At 36.3% G+C, this 17,423-nt stretch overlaps 1 long non-coding RNA gene across 1 annotated transcript; it reads left to right on the top strand.

Moving 5' to 3' along the window:
* Positions 1 to 4,349: 4,349 nt before the first annotated feature.
* On the top strand, positions 4,350 to 5,692 carry LOC104699835 (uncharacterized). The gene is made up of 2 exons (XR_753442.2): positions 4,350 to 4,595; positions 5,523 to 5,692. It is a non-coding gene; the product is annotated as an uncharacterized LOC104699835 (long non-coding RNA).
* Positions 5,693 to 17,423: the final 11,731 nt, after the last annotated feature.

Below are 17,423 nucleotides of genomic sequence, written 5' to 3'. Positions count from 1 at the left end.
GAATCATATTAGGGTAGCTTACTATTTTGGTTTCTTTATGTGTTTTGTTTGTTTATATAGGTACATTTGTATATTGCTTTTTTATTATTATTAATAAATAATTGTGAGTTTAGGTTTCGTAGACATCGATTTTCCCCTGAAGCTATTAGTTTGGTCGTTTCTATATCATTCTTCCACATATAGCTAATAGCTATGCATAAATATAGTATCTTTATAATGATTTTTAATTAGTATGTGTGATTTATTTCACCTAGTTCAGAGAGAAAAATAAGTTATGAATTTCAATAATATGCATAATATTTATCTTGCAAGGAGAGAGCTGGAATTTTGTAAACTTAATTTTAATATACTGATGATATATAGGCTGAAATGAATAAGATGCCCAAGCAAACTTTTGGTATACTATTTGATTTCGATTGTGTTTCAAAATACTTAAACAAATATAAAATGTTAAATAGTTTGCAAGTTGTCAATCAAATAGAATATCCCAAAGTTGATCGTAGTAATATAATATTTTAAACTTTGTAACGCGAAGGAAAACATTAATAATTTGATACCGATAAAACATAGTTTTCTATGTAGTTTGTGTTTGAGTATGCCGAATAAACGAATGATAATAAATAGTTGTTGAAACTTATAACTAACATTATAATATACGAAAACTTAAACAACAAATTATAATTAATGTACGAAAAAACTAGACTTTATCACCATAAATATGCAGAAAATTAGAGAAAACGTTTTTCATTGTATCAGAATGAGAAAAGATTCAAATTTTTTAGTCTTATGTTTTTCTTTGTTGAATTTCTATATTTCTGTATAAATTTGAAAATAAATTGTTTAAGTCTTATGTTTTATCTCTTATTATGAAATTGATTTCAATTTATTTTCTATATTGTTTAGGTAATGATTGTGGGATAATCAATCAGATTTTCAACGCCTAACCTGATAGAGTAAGAAACAATAAAAAATTAAAACACATCTAAGCATTCAAATGAGTATAACGTAAGAGTTACATTATACCACCTATATAAATCCACAAAACTTAACTGAGAAAGCCTGCAATCTAGAATCGAGAAACTTTGATTTTCTGATTTTTTTTTCATCCTAGTTTTATAATGATCAGTTATCACTTATCACCTTTTTGATTGCTCGAACTTGATCCGATTTCATATACTTTCTGCTTGACTGATAGGTTTTGGACTTTGCCAGCCATTTCATCTTCTAGGGTTGGAACAAAAGGAACCCGCAAATGAAGCGGCATTAAGTACTTTTCCCACATATGTCGACTTCGTATTTCGAAACCCTATAAATAAACACAAAACAAGTAAATGGTAATCAAAATACCAAATAATAAAAGTAAACACATTATATTAGTGAGTGCAAATCAAAGTTATGATAAGAAGCAAGTTTCAATGTAAAATACCTTCAATTCAACAATGTGTGAATCTTGTAAAGCGTCCATTATAAGTTGGATATCACTTGTCAACGCTTTGAGCTAAAAAAGAGCAATCAAGTTTATATGAAAAATAAATAAATAAAACAATCATTGAAGAACAGATAACTAGATAAAATTTTACCTTATTGAAACCAGCAATAAATTGTATATGAACAAAACCATCATTATTCATGTGCATGCGCATGAAATTATCGGTCCTTAAATTCTCTTCACTGTTACAAAAGCAAAAGCAAAAACAAAAACAAAACCTAAAACCAAAGTTTTGAGATACATTTATTATCGAAATATGTTTTCTCTTTTAGAGAACATGTTAAAGTTAAAAATAAATAGTATTACCTAAAATAATAATGAACCTGATTCCGTATTCTGGTTTCCAAAGAAGTTTGTGGTATACTAGGAGAAGAAGGATTATTCATTGGTAATGGGGGGGGGGGGGGGGTCAAATCTGAAATGAAACATGTGTTAGAGTTTTTTTTTTTGAAACAACAAACCATAATTCACTCTTAATATGAATTAACTCACAATAGATAAACATGGGACCGCCAAACTGATAAAAAGGCTGATGTGCTGGCGACATAGGTGTTGGTGGTGCATATATTACAAATTCCGGTATACCTCGTGGTGCTTGTGTAATCCCGTCTCTCCCATTAGAGTTTTGATTCCCATGTCTGTGACTGAACATGCCTCCATGTCTTTGGTGATGATGTTGATTACCATTTTGGTTCTTGTATGAGTTCCATTGATGTTGGTTTTGAGTACCACCATGAGATTGTGAGGCAATCTCATTCCTTTGGTTATGTCCTCTAGGAAAAGGGTACGGCGGCAAGGGACATTTGGGAAGGCCAGATAACTTTGTAGTGAGGGTTGTACAACAACACTATTTGCAGAAGCAGAAGTGTTTATTTGTCTTCTTAACAATTCATCAGTGCTGTTTAACAACTTAGTAACTAAAATATTCTGAAATAAACACATAGCTACATTAGTAATACAAAAACATATATAATAATTTTCTTTTAATTAATGTTTAAGATTTTTACAAATTAAGTGATTCAAAGAAAATATATGGGTACTAATATTAATGTAATTTCAACATTTAAAATTCAGGAAAATTTGAATATTTGTAACCAGAAAAGTTTCATCAATGACATCAAGAAATAAAAAAATTCATGAATTACAATAAAAAATCAGATATATATATATATGAGCAAAAAGTTTTAGTAATCAAACAAAATCATCACAAAATAAATTGAGGCAAAACCAATAATATCCAAACCTGACGAAGATATTCATAAGTTAATGATGGTCCTGATGTATCACTCATACTTATTAATGAATCAGATGAAGACTTGTTCGTCTCAGAAAGTGTTGGCCATGATAAAGCTTCCAAGGCAGGTTTGATCACGGAATAATCACCATTAGAGGACATGTTCCAAACATGTTTCCTTTCCACATGGTCCATATTAGAGCTCTCTGAGTTTTCCTTCTTAATAATCGTTTTTGCATTATTAGATATAGATGGAGTCGACTCCATTAGAAAGAAAAAAAACACTCCACGACCACGAATCTGATCAATTTTTTTTTTCTTTGTCGTCAGTTCTTTAGTTTTTGTTTTGTTAATATTGTTGCTAGATTACAACAAAAAGATTACAAATCTTCTCAAAGATTCTGTTATAGATATCTTTAGCGATTAAATATTAAACTAAGTCATCTAAATAATATTTCTCACAAAAGAATAAATACGAAAAACATACGAAAAAAACGGAGAAAAAAACAATATATTAACGGTTTTGTATCTTTACACATGATAAAATCCAATGATATAAAATTACCAAAAATAAAATAATATACAGCCGCACTTTTTTTATTAAACGCAATAATATTCTAACGAATATAATTTTGAGTAAATCTATATCACCAAACGATGGCCAAAATAAGCAACAGTAGAAGAATGAAAGTGAGGAAGTGTGTATGGTCTTTGAGATGTGCTATATGTTTGTGGTTTCAGGGTGAAACGAAGAAGCTGATGGCTCTAGAGGAGGATGAGGAACATGCACATTTTTGTTTAAGAATCAGTTTGAAACACTTGTGTCTTGACTCTTAAAAAGATAGGCATTGGATTAATAGAAATTTATCTAGTTCATAAGTTTCGAGCTAAAATGTAAATATACAAGACTTCCGACTAATTATTTCTTTCACTCTAGCATCTAACAACAAGTGTCATCATCAAAGTTGTTGTGCAGTTCGATCTTGGACTTGACTCTCTACAGCTGGCGTCAACATCCTCAGTGATGTTGCCGTAGACAATTGCTACTGCCTAGGCCTTTGGTTTGATTGATCGTTGAGTGTGAGTGTATTTCTGTAGCCTTTTCCTCTAGTTGCTTCTTTGTTCCCCTGTTTCACACTGCTTTGCTTCAGACTTTATTAATTTATAAAAGGTTAAATATAAAATAAAGCTTTTTCATATATAAAACAAATTATAAATGATGAAGTAGTAAAAAAGTTACGTTGCTGTGAGGTGGATCCACCCAAGCCACGCAGAGAGGGAAATAGCTACTTGAATCTAGGCAAGAGCTATTCACATCACCGAGGGAATAGTAAATGCCATGATGTCTCCTATATGCTCAATTTTTTTTCTTCGAAAAAGAAATTATATTAATTATAGAGTGACTCTTTCAAATTAAAAAATTAATGTAATATTTAGAGATAAAATCAATAAGGATTTAAAACTCATACTATAGATTTAAAAGCAATTATCAAAAATAGCACAATTTTTAGTTTTTCTTCCAAAACTAACATATACTCTCCAATGTTCCAAAATTAGCACAAATTTATATATTCTTTATTTTGAGAAAAATCAAAATTATTAGTTTCTCCTCTGCTTCCACCGATCATTTACCCAAATCTCAGCTCCTTTAAGAAAGCCAGAAGAGCCGCCATGCTCGTACGAGTTAACACTCTACTACAAAATCATTGGAGGTGATGTTCAAGTGGTGTTAGCTGAGGTTTTATCTGCGATCTTCGTGGAGGTGATGAGTGGGAAGCCTGAGTTCACCGATCATCTGACTCATTGTTTGAAGCATCACCTTGGACAAATCGAAGCGGCGGCGATAATGGAGCACATCCTCGACGGAAACTTGTACATGAAATTAGTTCATAAGCTTGACCACATGGATCCGTTGCAGAAGTTTGAAATCTCAGATTTGAAATCAAGCTTCTTGATCTGAAGCTTATAATTGTTGGCAATTTTGAATTCTCGGTTTTGGATGTTCGATTTCTCAGTTCTGGATTTTGGATTCAGTTCTGTATTTTCGATTTTAGATTCCCGATTTTGGATGTTCATTTGATTCTTAGGTTTCATGGCTTTGTTCATCTCTAATGTTCATTTGATTTTGGATGCTCATTAGATATTGTTCATATGATATTGCAACACAAAAACACTTAACCAAGTCACCAAACTTCTCTTCTCATTTTGAAAAGTTTCAGATTTTCAGTAGATTGGTTTGCTAATTTGGTGAAGTGTTTTTGTGTTGCATTAACCTTGGCTAGAGTCATAACTGAGCCTGTTCATAGGTTGATTCCTTGCTAATTTAGAGAAACTTTGGGAGGAAGGGTTGTGTCTTTCTTATTTGACTTAATTGGTGAAGTTACATGCTTGATTTGAAAATTCAGGAAGAGCTTCATAAATTTTTGAATTGCCTCCCTAAATTGTCAATTTCTATCCATGATAATTTAGAGAAAGTTAAGAATATATGATGATGAATGTTAAGAATAGATGCAAACTAATGTTAATTGTTGAATGACATATAGGAGCCATGCTTGGTTATAGGTGTTCTCTAAAATTTGATGATTTTAAAGGTCTGCTTGATTTTGTTTTGCTATTGTTGGTGTATGAAATTTGATACGTTCATAATGCACCCTTCTACTAGTGCTTATAGAAATTATATGAAGATATGCGGTTTCTTTTGAATAATTCTTAGCTATATGAAATTAAAGAAGAATTCTATTTAAATTGTGACAGCCTCCCTGGACTGTTTTTAACAGCTTGTGTCATTCATTTTTGTAGGGTAACAGTGTTTTATATCTACAAGGAGCTCATACTTAAGGAGATTGAGATGCGTAGGGGTTGATTCTTTGTTTTCAAATTAGGATTTTTATGTTACGTATATATTGGATGGTGTATTTTGTAAAATAATTTTAACTTGATGTTAAATGAAGCAAATGGTAGTTTCTTTAGATTCAGGAAAGTTCTATTAAATTCAGGAAGATACCTTGAGATCTCAGGATGACATTCATAAAAAGTGTTTTGGGACTCATGTAGGAAGGATTGAATGATATTTAGGAAAGATCTTTTAAAAATTAGGATGACTTTCATAAAAAGAAAAAAAAGCTTTTCATTCATGTAAAACTGTTCCTAAGAGAGTGTAACCAATAAGAAAAACTTTTCATTCATGTAAAGTATATATAACTATGTAAAACATATGAAAAACAAAAAATTCAAGGAAAGATTGAATGATGTTTAGGAAGAATCCTTTAAAATTTATGATGACTTTCATAAAAACTAAGAAACAAAGATGTTACTTTCCATTGATCAATGAATTTCCTACAAAAAAAATCAATAATAGCTAGGTTAAAAAAATTGGAACTATTAATACAAAAAGAGACATGGAAGCATGTGATTAGAAAACATGAATGCCAAAACCAGTGTGGAAATCCTCCTCACAAATAGTTGGAAATGCATTGTGAAATCGAAGGCATGGCTCCATGTACGAGATAGTTTCCTAATATTGAGATGCTTCCTTTTGTGAGATGAATTGATTATGGCCATCGATTCTTTGTGATGGACCTTTTCACCATAGGCGAGACAAAGCTTCTAAAATGCATCGAAGAGAAAAGTGTCGAGAGACTCAACGTTCATCAAGTTGTTCAAATGGAACATGCAGAGACACGAAGATGTGATTGGAGAGAAGTTCACGGAGATCCGACGACTCCGATTCAGGATCAGAGACACGCGTCGAGAGAGCGATGGATGTGATTGGCGAGCTACATCAAGTTGTTCAAATGGATCATGCGGTAGAACTCATCAGGGAGATCGAAAACCACCTGTATTTGCTGCCATTGTTGTCGTTGTACCTTCAAAGACGAAGAGGAGCTAGTGAGAACCAGAGCATTTTCCAAAAACGATATAAATTGTTTTATTATTTTCTAATTAACTCAATAATGGAATATTTCATATTATTATGTGCTAACCTTGGAAGAAAAACTTAAATGTGTGCTATTTAAGAGTATTTTTCTAGATTTAATAATATTTTAATTATGCTAAACAAAAATTGTAATTTAAATAGCAATGCAAAAACAGAATTAAAGTTTTATAAAATTCAGACTAAATAAAAATTAGGCCTAAAGAATGATCTCATGAAATTATGGAATATCAAATCAATCAATAAAAAAAAAACTGTTTTTGAACTCTAAGCTCAATTGTAAAATAAATCAATTTTCAATACAAATATTATCTAAGTTTAAAATTGAAAATCCAAATCTGTTTGCAAAATCTAAGCTATTAACCAGCTTTGAAAATACAAATTTTGGTTTGCTCACAAAATTACAAAATTAAATCTCTTTGTAAAAAGTAATTTTGTTCATCAAAGGTTTTTGTCAGGAAGTCAATTATATTCTCATATCAATTTATTTTTCTAGGTTATTAATTCTAGGTGATAAATCAAAAATTAATATGAAAAACAACCAAAGATGAAGAACACAGAAAAATATGAATCCCAAAAAATCAGTAGATCTAATAAACCATAAAAACTCTAATGAGAAACCCTAAACCTTACTCATACATAATCAGTGAAACACAAATCATAAACTGAATAAATTACATTAATAAATTAAAATAAAAAGTAAAGGAGTTCTGAATCTCTCTGATGGAGTCTTGATTCTTCTCTCCCAAAAACTCTCTAAAAATCTCTCAAAGGTTTTGTAAAAAATAAAGCCTTGATCTAAATATTGACCTAAAAATCTTATATTGTAAAATACGACTTGGACCTTAACTGCAAATAAAGAGTATTTCTGGGCTGAATTTAGAAATCTTCAAAACTTTAAAAAGATGCGCAATTCAATTGCCGTCAAAATGACGTGTCGCTTGACATAGAGAATGCATCGATCCATCCACCACACCAATTTTGCTCTCTGAATTTGTTTCCTCAGCGCTTTTCCTCCAGATGCTCCAAAGTGCTCCAAAATCTACAAATAAGTCCAATACGTACCTAAACCTGAAAAGACTCTAAAAACACCAAAAGACTCAATAAATAAGATTTATATCATGGCTAAAAACACCAAAAAACCATGATATGTAAATTCCCTAAGACTTAAATTTTGCTTGCCCTCAAGCAAAATCAAGAACTTAATCTATGGAAAAGGTTTGAACTGCGGAAACTCCTTTTCTTTTTAAAGTAAAGCCATGATCATCCAAACTATAATCCATATGCTTTGCAAATAGATCCAAATCGAGCTTCCATATACCTCTCAGTAGACATTCTTAACATCGAATATCCAAACCAAATTCCACAACGTTGATATGATTCTCCCAAGGAATCGATACCTTCGAATTGGTAGATAGTAAGACCTTGATTCTAAATACGATGAAACCTCAAGAATAGGGATGGTGGAATGAATGGTCGCACAAGAGTTGCGGAAAAGCTCTTGATATACCGGTTTGATATTTCAGCCCCACACCAAAAAGATCAGATCTCTCAGCATTGCACCAAGGAGATCAGTTTTGGATTGTTGGAATCACACCAAGCAATCGGTTTTAACTGTTGGAATCACACCCAACAATCAATTTTATTCACAAAGAACATAAAAGAATCACTCTCACAAAAGAAAATGTTTTTTAATAAAAAGTTGGTTGTTTATTTCATTCCTCTAATATGAATTTATAAAGGAAAAGTAAACTTGAAAACAAAGTTAGATATTAAAAAAAAAATTTCCCCTTTTTTATGTTTTTGTAATGTATTTTTGATCAGATTAGGAGATATTACAACTATCTAGATCAATTCAATTAATATTTTTGTAAAATCGAATCAATATTTTTCAATTAATATTACAAAATATTGAAATATTTTTGTAATTGAATTTATCTGATTCAGAGATATTACAAAATCTTGATCCGGTTTGGTTCGGTTGGTTATTTGGTTACCGATTATTTGGCATACAACATTGCATTGATCTACCATTCCTAATCGATCTCAGTATCGGATGAGTCCTAGTGAGCATGAAGAGAAGTAGATGCTTTGGTTGCTAAACGTTTTCTGTGAGGAAGCTTGAGTCTATGTGTGATACCAGCTTTGCTTATCCTTAAGAAGGATGGATTTTGGCGGATGTGTGTTGATAGGAGAGCAATAAACAAAATCACTGTTTGCTATCGTTTTCCCATCCCTCAGCTTGATGATCTTCTTGACCAGGAGATGAGTGGAAGACAGCCTTTGTAACTCTTGAAGGACTTTTTGAATGGCTGGTTATGCCATTATATTTGTCTAACACGCCGAGTACATTCATGCGCGTAATGAACCAAGCTCTCCGTCCTTTTATTAGTAAATTTGTGGTTGTTTACTTTGATCACTTTTTAATTTTCAGTTTGACATTGGCTGATCATCTACAACATTTACAAGAGGTTCTCTTTGTGTTACATCGTGTCAAGCTATTTCCAACTTTAAAAAAGTGTGAGTTTGGTTTCACATCGGTAGGTTTTTGGGTTATATCATTTCTGATCAAGGCCTTGTCGTAGATCCAAGCAAGGTTTTGTCAATTCAAACTTGGCCGTTACCGTGTACTCTTTCTGAGACCCGCAGTTTCCATGATCTTGTCTCGTTCTATCGTCGTTTTGTGCCACAATTTAGTACTTTGATGGCTCCTATTACTGTTTGCATGCGTATTGGCTCGCTTGCATGGACTCCAGCTGCTACAGAGGCTTTTGAAATCATCAAAACAAAGCTAAGTTCTGCACCTATTTTGGCTCTTCCTCAATTATCTGTTGTCTTCAAATTTTATTGTGATGCATCAAACACTGGTATTGGTGCTGTCTTAAGCCAACATAGTAAGCCAATTGCTTTATTTAGTGAAAATTTGTCTAAAGCTCGATCTCGCTATAGCAAATATGATGTGGAGTTCTATGCTATCATAAAAGCGATAAAGCATTTGGCGGCGTTACTTATCCATAAAGAATTCGTACTTTATACAGATCATGATGCCTTTATGCCTCTTAGTAGTCAAGGCAAAGTCTTTTCTCGGCATGCTTCTTGGAGTGCTTATTTGCAACAGTCTAGAGGATGGTGTCATGGTGATTACACAAGATTGCAGCGCAATTCTACAAAATAGCATTCCTCAAAAGCGAGGAGATCCAGGCAGTTTTGTTTTATCATGCAAGATTAAAGATGAAATTTTCAAACGCTGTCTCTGCGATTTGGGATCAAGTATCAATATGATGCCACGGTCAGTTGCCAAACGCCTAGGATACCATTTTTTCAAGCCTACGAAGATCTCATTGGTCCTAGCGGATAGATCGATTCGACGCCCTGTTGGGATTCTAGTCGACGTACCGATTGTTATTGGAGATTGCCAAATCCCTACAGATTTTGTGATATTGGAGCTTGAGAAGGAGCCTAAAGATCCTTTGATACTTGGCCGCCCTTTCCTTTCCACTGCCGGAGCTATCATTGATGTTCCCAATGGAAAGATCGACTTAAACCTTGGAGGTTATGTTATGAAGTTTGACATGAATGAATCATTTAAGCTATCGATTTCGGAGAACTTAGATAACCCGATCTTCACCATCAACGATTTGGAAGAAGATACTAGCGGAGCATGCGAAGATATATTCTTTGATGACTCCTTGGATATAGCATTGACCAGAGTTCAAGAGGAGTATAGCTTTCATAAAGAAGAAGTAGAAAGCTGTACAAAGATTCTTGACTCCGCTGAAACGTGTGAGAACACCGTTGCATATCTTGATCTCGATGAAGAGAATGACACTCCTACACCACCTAAGAACATACCAGCCGCTGTAGCAGATCCGTGGAGTGAACTAAGAGCCTCCAAAACCGCGCTCAAGCAGCTCCCCACTGGTCTTAAGTACGCTTTCCTTGAACCTAATTCTACTTACCCTGTTATTATTAACTCTGGTTTAAATGATGTTGAGACAGCCATGCTTCTCGCCGAGCTGAGAAAGCATAAGAAAGCACTAGGTTATTCACTTGAAGACATTCCTGGAATATCTTCCGACCTTTGTATGCATAGGATCTATTTGGAAGAAGAATCCAAAAATTCTATTGAGCATCAAAGGAGGTTGAACCCAAACCTTAAGGAAGTTGTCAAGAAAGAAATCATGAAGCTTTTGGATGCAGGAGTTATATACTCTATTTCAGATAGTGCATGGGTCAGTCCAGTTCACATGGTTCCCAAGAAAGGAGGAGTGATCATTATTAAAACCGAGACCCACGAACTGATCGCAACAAGGACGATCACCGACCACCGCATGTGTATCGACTACCGGAAGCTTAACGCTGCAACCAGAAAGGATCATTTCCCCTTACCATTCATCGATCAAATGCTAGAAAGGTTAGCAAATCACCAATAATATTGTCTTCTAGATGGTTATTCAGGTTTCTTCTAGATTCCAATCCATCCGGATGATCAAGAGAAGACGACATTCACCTGTCCCTACGGAACGTTCGCCTATCGAAGAATGCCCTTTGGTCTATGCAATGCTCTGGCTACTTTCCAACGCTGTATGATGTCAATCTTCACAAAATATATTGAGGATTTCATGGAAGTCTTCATGGACGATTTTTCAGTCTACGGTTCATCATTCAAAGCATGTTTAGCCAATCTCGGAAAAGTTCTACAAAGATGTGTGGAAAAACATCTAGTTCTTAATTGGGAGAAATACCACTTTATGGTGAGAGACGGCATAGTTCTCGATCATAGAGTTTCTGAGAAGGGAATTGAAGTTGATAAAGCAAAGATTGAAGTCATGATGAATCTACAACCGCCGAAGAATGTTAAAGGAAGAAGAAGTTTCCTTGGACATGCCAGGTTTTATAGACGTTTTATTCAAGATTTCTCCAAGACCGCAAGACCACTCACACGCCTACTTTGCAAAGATGTGGAATTTGAGTTTGACAAAGATTGCCTTGCTGCATTCCACAAGATTAAAGATGCACTTGTCTCAGCTCCGGTTGTGCAACCACCAGATTGGGAGCTACCCTTTGAAATTATGTGTGATGCCAGTGATTATGCAGTAGGAGCTGTACTAGGACAAAGAAAAGATAAGAAACTGAATGGTAACTATTATGCTAGCCGAACCCTGGATGAAGCACAATGCAACTACGCGACTACGGAGAAGGAGCTTCTAGCTATTGTGTTTGCTTTTGAGAAGTTTCGATCATACCTTGTAGGATCAAAGGTAATTGTTCACACCAACCATGCAGCTATTAGATATCTAATGTCTAAGAAAGATGCCAAACCACGTCTCATAAGGTGGATTCTCTTGCTACAAGAGCTTGATATTGAAGTTAGAGATAGAAAAGGAGTAGAGAATGGGGTCGCCGACCATCTTTCACGAATGGGAGTGGAGGAACCAATGCCTCTAGACGATAGTCTACCCGAAGAAAATGTCTACGTCATTGAAGCTGTATCTATGACTAACAAATTAGTACCACCACAAGCACTACGTTCACAAGCTTATGATACACCTTGGTTTAGACACTATGATAATTATTTAGCAGCCGACGTTGAGCCACAATAATTATATGGTTATATAAAAAAGAAGTTTTTGCGAGAAGTAAAGAGATACTACTGGGATGAACCCTATCTTTACAGAAGTGCTCCGATGGTTTATTCCGAAGATGCATTTCTGAAGAAGAAGTCGAAGGAGTTATATTCGGATGCCATGGCTCCTATTATGCAGGTCATTTCGCCACCTTTAAAACTGTTTCTAAGATTTTGCAAGCAGGTTTTTGGTGGCCAACCATGTTTCAAGACCCCCAAAGTTTCATTAAAAGATGTGACGCTTGCCAGTGGAAGTTTTCGACGTATGGGGGATTGATTTCATGGGCCCTTTCCCTACCTCTAACGGCTACGAATACATTCTTGTCGCTGTTGATTACGTTTCTAAATGGGTGGAAGCTATAGCAAGTGCTACGAATGACTCAAGCGTGGTGGTCAAGATGTTCAAGACCATTATATTTCCAAGATTCGGAGTACCAAGAGTGGTGATAAGTGACGGAGGTAAGCATTTCATAAATCGAAACCTTGCTAACCGTTTCAAGAAGAATGGAGTTCTCCACAAAGTCGCATCTCCTTATCATCCACAGACAAGCGGCCAAGTCGAAATTTCAAACAGAGAGATCAAGTCTATCTTACAAAAGACTACATCAAAATCAAGGAAGGATTGGTCCACCAAACAGGATGACGCTCTATGGGCATACAGAACCGCGTTCAAGACCCCGTTAGGTACTACACCTTTTCATATTGTTTATGGAAAATCTTGCCACCTACCCGTTGAACTGGAGTACAAGGCAGCATGGGCAGTAAAGGAGTTGAACTATGACATAAGAAGCGCAGCCGAGAAACGTTTGATTCAATTAAACGAGTTGGATGAAATCTGCCACAACGCCTATGAGAACGCAAGGATTTACAAAGAGAGGACTAAAGCATACCACGACAAGAAGATCATACCCAAATCATTCGCCCCAAATGATCAGGTTTTACTTTTCAATTCTTGACTTAAGCTTTTTCCAGGAAAGCTACGTTCTCGGTGGTCCGGACCATTTAAAATAAAGGAAGTTAAACCATACGGAGCCGTCATTCTACTCAACAACAGAGGTGAACCGTTTACCATAAATGGACAACGTCTAAAGCCGTATCTAGCATAAATTAGCAAGGAAGAGAGTGCATCAATCAGTCTAATCGATGCTCCCCAAGTCTAATAAGGGCAACCACCGTAGAGCCAACGACGTTAAACAAGAGCGCTTCTTGGGAGGGAACCCAAGCTAGTAAGTATATTTTTGTTATTTTTATTTTCTCATTATTATTGATGGTTTTAGGTTTTTGTTTCAAGGAGGATGCATTTAGAGATATATAAAACAGAATTCGAATGAACTTAGCCTAGTTCACACTCGATGTCAAACCACCAAAGGAAGTACAAAATGGTTAGTCACCACATTTTCATACCACAGCCGAACTCTAAGACAAATTTTCGGGAAACCATAAAATGTCAAAGAGTTGACACAAACATCATTCCATCAAGGTGACATTGTTCTTAAATCCTACACTTTTCCTTATGATTTTTAATCCTCATCTTTTTCTTTTTTTCCACCGAAGACGATGTGATTTAAGTCTGGGGGGAAGGATGTTCATCCTATACTAATGCTACTTTCTATTTTGTTGACTTGAGATCTTTTCCCACTTTTTACATCAATAATTTTGACATTTTAATACATTGGACTAGTAGGGGATTATGATCTTATTCTAAAGGTTTATTTGATTTGGATTAACACTCTTATGACTCTTGATTATGCTTGACAACAGAACCAAAGTTTGGAAAGACTGTGAGCCGACTCAACAATCCCCCAAGTCCCTATTTGATGGATATTCAGATGCTCTAACGTTGTCTCTAACTTTTATAGGACGTAAACCGGACTTAATTATCAAGCCCTGGGAATTGGTATACATTCGACTAGATCTCTGCATTCAAGCCAAACAAGACATTGCACTTCTTCAAGAGTATGTTCCCCTCTCTCTTCCCTTCAATACTATAAAAAAAAAAAGAGAATAAAAGATGAGATGATTTTGATAAGTTTAGAGAGGTAGGTAAATTACCTGTGACCTCATTATTCTACTCTTGAGTCAAATGATCACACAAAGCTTGGAAGCGAGGGGTAGGTAAATTACCGATGACCTAGGTATTCGCCTACACCTTTGATTTAAAAAAAAAATGAGAAGTGAGAAAAGGGAGAGGAAAGGAATCATATGAAGAAAGTCTTGGCTTGAAGAGAGTCTGCAAGCCATTGATCGATTTTCCCTTGGTAAGATTTCATTTTTTATTATTGCTTAATCTATGTAAAGAGATGACAATGGAGATTGTGGAAACTCTAAAGAATTGTGGGATCAAGGAGAGTTGATGACTCTCATGGTGGATTACAAATGCAAGTTCCTAATGTCAAGGCGATAAAGAGTGCAAAGACAATATCCCCAAAGATAAGTGAATTCCCAGTATTTTTCAAAACCTCTTTTCCATGATTTATTCTGATTATTTGCTTGAGGACAAGCAAAGACTAAGTCTGGGGGAGTTGATAACATCATTATTTTACTCATATTATCTATAGTTATCATATGCATTTAGGAAGATTTTGATGAGATTTCAAGTATAAAAGGTATATTATCAAGTATTTCAGGTTTCAACAAGGTTTTATAGGTTTTATAGCAATTTGGACCAAAAGGGAAGGAAAATACGTTTTAGGAAAGTTTCAGAGCTTTACCGTACGGGTAACTTTTGAAGAGCTTCCAGAACTCAAAATATGTCATGCTTGGTGTCTATGTAAAGCTGGAAGAGTTATATTTCTCCTCGAAGTAGAACCAAGTCAATCAATGCATTCATCCGAAAGTTATGCCCGATTTATCAAGACAAGTTATAAACCGACATGAGAAGAACCGACCTACGGATGGGCTTTTGTCCAAGGCCTGACCAGCGACCATCACGGCGGCCCAGTCCACGCCTCCTCCACGGTCCAGAAGCCTATTTCGCCGCCCCTTGTCCTGCACTCAAGAAGAAAAGACATTTCTAACCTTACAAACCCTAATCCAAGACAAAATCCTATAAATAATCTATGGAGAGTCTACCCATTAGATTCGTCTTGGCAAGGGTAAGTGCAAGACCATGGCTTATCTAAGCTAGATAAATCTTTAATCTGCTTGTTGTGTGTTGTTAGACTTGTTAGATCGTTATTTGGGACGTTAGGAAGCTTTCTTGTGGCTTGGGATCGAGTCTTGTGGTTGCAGGAACAAAGATCCGGCGAGAAGCTTCGGGGAAAACACGATGCTTGGCATTGCATCGGTCGATGCATATCTTGCGTCGGTCGATGCAAGTGCGAGGACGGCGCGTAAAACTTTAGGGTTTTCGTGTTATGTCGAGCACGCGTCGGTCAATGCAGTGTGAGTGTCGGTCGATGCAAGTGTGACTTGCATCAGTCGATGCATCCCTATGTTGGTGTCGGTCGATGCATGTTGGTGTCGGTCGATGCGGAGTCCTGGTTTGTCGTTTGTTGTTTGTTGATTGTTGTTTGAGGATTAGAGATGACTCTATTGCTTGTGTGTATAGCCCAGTAGATGGGAGGATTGCCTTACTGAGTGTTTATTAAATACTCATGCATTGCAATATGTGTTTGTGGTGCATGTAAAGGTAAAGTGTGATCATGGAATCAAGCCAATGAAGTGGAAGATGTTCTAGGGACTCAGTTTGATGTTGTCTGGCATTGCTAGGTTGCTAGAGTTAGGTCATTAGAGCAATGCTAGGTTGCTGGTTCTATGTTTCTTGTTGTTTGATTATTGGATATTGTTGACGTCATATATATTGGTTATACTATTGGATATTATTGGATATTGATATCGGTTATTCCGCTGATGATTGTGATTGTGGTTAGGCGGCTAGTGGATATGGGACCACTAGCTGTAGTTTATTTATTATTATATTATTATTTATTATTTATTATTTAAAAAAAAATGGGTCGGGTCGTTTCAGTTTGGTATCATTGCCCTTACGGTTCTAGGTTTGGGTTCACTAGGCTTTGTGCTGTAGATGTTTGGGATTTGCATGCTTTGATTGATCATGTGAGTTAGTCAATTGTGTGTGGCATGGAGTCCTAGAACATCCTCTTTGAGCCTACAGTGTGATTCCATGGTGAGTTTGTGTTGTTGTATTTTTGTGTTATGTTAAGATTGCTTGTTAGCCTCTGTTCTTGGAAGTGCAGTGGTTAAAGGTGTTGAGTTGATGGTCGTGGACGGGGACGGGGACGTGGTTGTGGTCATGGTCGGGCGGGTCCCGAGGCCAGAGAGTGGGTGGTCCAGAGTTTCACGAGGAGGTACGTCAGAGGGTCGCAAGCGTATCAGGAGGGACCAGAGAGGGTTAGCCGGTGAGCGTGTCGGAGGTGCTGGGAAACCAGGTGTGGGGTTGCAGCAGGTGGAGCTTAGTGATCGCTTGGCGGATCTGTTGGCGTGCTGTCGAAGCGGTTACCGAGAGGGGTACCAGTGTAGGCTCCAGTTGTACCGCATGTGGCGGGGTGCAGCCGAGGGCTGCAGATGTTGAGGAGTTTTCATCCTATGTTAAGAGGATGGAGCGGTTGTAGATGACTTGTATGAGATTATTTCAAGAGGTATCGAGCCTAGAGAGGCGGATAGGTGGATATATGCAGTTGGAGCAGATATTTTGCAGCTTGGTGGTTAATCCAGTTGGATATTAGAAGTTGAGTGGGCAGGTGTAACATTGCAATGTGGTCCAAGAGTGAGACAATATAACTCGAAGACGCTGGTCTGAGAGTGAGATCGGTATGGCTCGAAGGTTGCAACCAAAGAGTGGAAGAGTTGGGAGCAAGCAATGTATAGAACGTGAGTATAAACATAACGACGGAATGTAGACCTCGAGAGTGATGGTGGTTTAATCTTGAATTTTAGGATTATGATTGGCCGGTGGGCCAGGGTTTTATGACTGGTGCGGTCAAGAATGTGTGGCTGATGTGTTAGGATTGGGTGGCCGGTGGTGCTGGAGTCCTGGGAAGGAGAGCTGCAGCAGGTATGAGCCGGCAAGGGCATGGTTGCCAGATACATAAGATTTATGAGAAGCCTTCATGGCAGGATAAACTAATCGTTGCGATGATGGTGGATGAAGTTCATTGGAGATGGAAAAGGTTGAGAG

The sequence above is a fragment of the Camelina sativa genome, chromosome 1, assembly GCF_030686135.1.
Source record: "Camelina sativa cultivar CO46 ecotype springtype chromosome 1, ASM3068613v1".
Lineage (NCBI taxonomy): Eukaryota > Viridiplantae > Streptophyta > Magnoliopsida > Brassicales > Brassicaceae > Camelina > Camelina sativa.
The sequence above is the reverse complement of the archived record's forward strand: the minus strand, read 5'-3'. Positions and strand labels throughout refer to the sequence as shown.